Below are 5,528 nucleotides of genomic sequence, written 5' to 3'. Positions count from 1 at the left end.
ACACACACACACACACACACACACACATACACACACACACTCCTCTTTGGGGGCACACACACACACACACACACACACACTCCTCTTTGGGGGCACACACACACACACACACACACACTCCTCTTTGGGGGTCATGTCTGCTTTCATCTCTAGGCCATGTGCATGCTGTCTTCTCTCCTGGAAGAATTTCCCTGTTCTTGTCCTCTTCCGGTGAACTCCTACTCACTCTCAGACTTCAGCTTACTTACATATCACTCGCGCTAGGAAGCCATCTCTAAGTACCATTGATTCTGGGTTCCTCTGTGCTTTCCTTTCAGAGTTCCTTACCAAACTCCATGTTGTGTGATTGACTTTCGGTTTGTTGACAGAAATAAATGAACAGCGGTGCTCATTTCAGATTTATTACTTGGCTTTCTCCACAATCTTTTAAAGAAGTGTTGAGACAATGAATTTCCATACTGGACTACAGTGTCAGTTTAAGCAATTGAATTAAAGCTTTCCTGGTCTGAAAGTGCACCAGGATTATGCTCATCCATAGATTGTCGGTTATACTACGTTTCAACCTCTTGAAAAAATAGTTTTTGTAGTACCACCTATAATGTATTGAAATGAAATTCACTTTCAACTACCCACCATGGTTTCCTTCTACCATGTTTTCTATGGTTTGCTAAAAAGTTTAAACTTGCGGGTGCCTGGGTGGCTCAGTGGGTTAAGCGACTGCCTTCGGCTCAGGTCATGATCCTGGAGTCCCGGGATCGAGTCCCACATCGGGCTCCCTGCTCAACGGGGAGTCTGCTTCTCCCTCTGACCCTCCCCCATCTCATGCTCGCTCTCTCTCTCTCATTCTCTCTCTCAAATAAATAAATAAATGAAATCTTTAAAAAAAAAGTTTAAACTTGCAAGAATTAATTTAGGAAGGCATTTGAATTTGCCTGCTTATTATATTGAATGTATTGTAGTTTTAAAATCTGCTTTGGGATTTATTTGTTTAATAGTTCTTTAGTCAACATAAATGCTCCTATATCGCCTGTTTAGTAAAATAAGCTGTTTATACTTCTGCCAACCCCAAAGAATCCAGATATTCAGCGTATAGTAAACACCATTGTGATTAATAAGAAGCATAAAAAATCTAGCCAGCATGGCTACCAAGCTTCTGATCCAGAAATGCGTCCACCTGTTTCATTGTACTGCTATTCCAGTTTTTAAAATTAATTTTTATATTTATTAAACTAATACATGCACCTAGTTTGCTGTAAAAGTGCTTATAATGAATAATAGTAGCCTCCTGCCCCTACCTCAACTCCTTTGCTCTCGTGAATTCCATACCCCTAAAATAACTTCTTTCCCATTTTTTTCTTAGCTTTTTCATACTTTTCATATATTTTCATAGTTTTCCCTTTACATTTCTAAGGAACACACTTTTACTAATGTTTCTTGATTCTTTAAAGTTGAGTTTATTTTTATTTATTTATTTTTATTTTTTATTAACATATACTATATTATTAGTTTCAGAGGTACAGGTCTGTAATTCATCAGTCTTAAATAATATCCAGTGCTCATTACATCACGTGCTGTCCTTAATGTCCAACACCCAGCCACTCCATACCCCGCCCCCAGCAATCCTCAGTTTGTTTCCTATGATTGAGAGTCTCTTATGGTTTGTCTCCCTCTCTGGTTTCATCTTGTTTTATTTTTCCTCTCTTCTCTTATCATCTTCTGTTTTGTTTCTTAAATTTCACATATCAGTGAGATCATATGATAATTGTCTGTGATTGACTTATTTCACTTAGCATAATACCCTCTTGTTCCATTCACATTGCTACAGACGGCAAGATTTTGTTCTTTTTCATGGCTGAGTAATATTCCACTATATATATATATATATATTCACATCTTCTTTATCCATTCATCTGTTGATGGACATCTGGGCTCTTTCCATAATTGGCTGTTGTGGACATTGCTTCTATAAACATTAGGGTGAACGTGCCCCTTTGGATCACTACATTTGTATCTTTGGGGTAAATACCCAGCTGTTTCTTGATTTTTCAATTGGATGTTATCTATAAACTTCCTGTTTCTCTTTGCTTTTTGAAGTGTGAAATATAACACATATACAGAAAAGGGCATAAAACATGTATACTTAAAGAAATAATTATAATAAAGAAAAGAAATTTCTGGCCTGAAATGTCAATAACACTGAAGTTGAGAAGCCTGTTGTAGAGCATGCCATTGTATGGATATATCCCCAAATTTGGCTCTTTAAATGATCACTGGTGGAGTTTGGGTTTTTCTATTTTTTGTGGAAACAAACAATACTTCTATGAATATTCTGGTATCTATTTACTGGTCATATAGCAGTTTCTCTACAGGCAGAAATTTTGGCCCTACCCTAGAGTATCTTCAGCTTTCCTAGATGGTTCCCAATTGTTTTCCAAGTGGGGATTAGACTTTTGTCATAGAAAACTAAGACTTAGCTTTCTAAGATATAATGTATTATTTTCCTTTCCCCTTTTCTTCCAATTTATTTATATCACAATCTTGGTTAAAACAAACTTGCATGTTTATTTTGGCAAAGAAAATTTGCTTACATCCAAGTCACACTTCTATGATTTTATATATTTTTTTCTCTGAAGGAAAAAATTGGGGGGGATTAATAATTGCCTAATTATTTTTTGTTAGCTTCCTTTCTATGGAACTATCATTCATTTATCCTTAGATGCTTTCATGAAACTACAAACTCCTATACATGTGGTGAAATATAACGGTCAATCTCTTCTATTTTTTTCTTAGAGATATCTTTTCTTAGCTCTTCAGCTCTTAACTAGATTGAGTGCATTGTAGACGGGTGGGTTGAACATAATCCACACCTGCCCCTGCATCGTTTTTGAGTTTTTCCTGTTCTGGATTCACCTGTTTCCTGGATTTCTTAATTTCCTCCCTTACTTTGTGTAAGCATACTTTGGTAGAGTAGCTTTACATTCTACTTTCCTCAACTTCACTTCGAAATTCTTTTATTGTATTTTATTTCTGCAAACATATTTTCAATTTCCAGGAGCACTTTCTGGATCTTTGAATGCTTCTTTTGTTCATATAGCATTCCATTTTTGCTTCATTTCTTATTGCTCTGGGAAAATTAATTTTTGTTTTCTTGAGTTTTATTTGGGCTCCCTGCACTTTTTCTGTTTCCTCAGTCTCCCCGCCTGTTTGTTTGTTTGTTCCAGGTCTGTCTTTCACGTCAGAAGTTTTCCTAAAATGTCTGCTGGCCTTAGCTTGCTCATTCATATTTAAAAGTGTGGCACTAAGAGGGAAATTGGAAATTCTATTTATGTGGGTAGAATGGAGCAGGCGTACAACCCATGTGGATGAGAACCTTCCTCACCCCAATATTGATATCTATAGGTATCTTCCTCTTGACCTGGTTATTTGCTTCAAACAGAATCTTCAACCCTTGGCTGGGACATCTAAGGCTGCTCCTTGCTCTTCTGGGTGCCTGGTGTGGGATGAGGGCTAAGCTCTCACAGTCTATGAGGCAGATCTTTGCTTAATCCTTTTGATTCCACTAAGGGGCCTCACATCCACCTTCAGCCTGTCCTTGTTGTGACTAAGTCCATGGAAAATCTGGCACAACTCTCCAGAGAATAAGCCGTATGGCTTTTACCTGACTAGGGAATAATCACCCATCGTACAGGCTAGAGATGGATGCTGGAGTCTGCTCTTTTAGACTTTTAACCAATTCTTTTGTTTTTGCCCTCACTTTGGTCCCTAGCTTTCAAGGATACCTGCCACCTCCAATTCCTGAGTCGCTTCTGAGCTATGATCCAGTCACTCCTGGCTTCCCGGCAGACATTTAGTAAAGAAAACTGAAATCTGAATAAGTTGTCCTTTATCATCTGGTGTTTATCTTACACAAATTTGTTAACATTTCTAGTCAGCAGATGTCTGCCATTTCATCTCTATCCTCGTGGGTTTATACCTTTTTATTTTTGTTTTTTTTGTAATTTTAATGGAGTTTGGAAGGAGGGTGAGGAAAAAAGCTTATATGTTTAAAACACTATCTTTAATCAAAAGCTTTAGCCTTCTCTACTGCTATGGTGACATGATCTATGATCTATCTAGAAAATAGTACCCAGTGAATGGGGAGCTGAGGAGCTACAGATACATCATCACCTTACATCACGCACACGTGCCCTGGCTGTTAGGGAGGTGGTCTCCCATGTGTCTGGAATTGCCAATTTCAAAAAGTCGCTTTTCATTCTCCCGTTGCTCTGATTCATAACCCACCCATGTCTCTGCTCTGCCTCCCCCTGACTTCCGTGGCCCTGATCATTCTTGCTCCCGGCAGCCTCTTCTGAATTTCTCGTCTCTGCCCACTCCTCCTGTCTTTGTGACGCCTGTTGTTTTATTCTACACCTCTTCTTTCCTTTTTCCCTTACTTTTTCTGATTCTTCTTGAACATTTCATTCATCCCCTTCTTTAATATCTTTAGTATCTTGAAACCGCTCTCAGCACATTTTTCTCTTTTGTTTTGTTTTCTCTCGGAAAACAAAGGAGTTAGGAGACACCCCCTAAGTGTCTCCGTGGATGCTGCAGGATAACTTTAAGCTCATTATATCCCAAACAGAATTCATTCCAACCTCAGAACTCTTTCCTTCTCTCCAGTTCACTTGCTGCCTCTCTTTTCCCTTATTATTATTTATCTAAGTCAAGGGTCAGCACATTTTTTCTGTAAAGTCCGGATAGTAAATATTTTAGCCTTTGTGGACCACAGGGTTTCTGCTATAACTACTCAGCTGTGCTGTTGTGAAAGGCAACTCTAGTCTATATGTAAACAAATGGGTGTGACTGTGTTCCAATAAAACTTTATTTACAAAAACAGGCCATGAGGCTGGATTTGGCCCTTGGGCCATAGTTTGCGGATCTCTGATCTAAGGTAATGGGTTTCAGCCAGAAACTTCTAAACTGAGCTTTACTTCCACATCAGTCGGTCAGCGTGCCATGATGGCTATCTTTTCAGCTGATCCGCCCTGTTTCTACTCTCCCTACACACTTTCCTCTCTCAGACCCTCAGCTCTGATCGGGTCAGTTGCAGGAGATGTTTATCTCGTCTCACTGCTTTCTGCCTGTTGGCCCTCTGATCCATGCTCTGCTTCCAAAGTAGTCTTATGAAAACAGAACTCATCTTGTTACTCCTTGTTTAAAATGCTCAGTGCTTTGCAAATATCTACACTGCAGGGCTTCCCCAGTTTTAGATCCATAAGACCTCCTTGAAATCTATGTTAAATTAAATACTTCTGGTCCCCACCCCAGAGGTTTTGATGATATGAATCAGAGTTGGGGGCCAGGAGTCTGTGTTGTAAACAGACATTCCAGATGGGCCTGTGGTGTGCAGTCCTCAGACATTTGAGAAACACTGGCCATGGGGAAGGGCGAACCCTACTGCATGGAACACGAGGCCCCCCGGCTTGCCTATTTCTCCAGCCCCACTTCTCACAGCCCTCCCTCAGCATGCTGGGGTCAAGACCTCTCCC

Source organism: Callorhinus ursinus, unplaced genomic scaffold, assembly GCF_003265705.2.
Source record: "Callorhinus ursinus isolate GAN/ISIS: 27379988/994484 unplaced genomic scaffold, GSC_fseal_2.0 scaffold7, whole genome shotgun sequence".
NCBI classification, from domain to species: domain Eukaryota; kingdom Metazoa; phylum Chordata; class Mammalia; order Carnivora; family Otariidae; genus Callorhinus; species Callorhinus ursinus.
The sequence above is the reverse complement of the archived record's forward strand: the minus strand, read 5'-3'. Positions refer to the sequence as shown.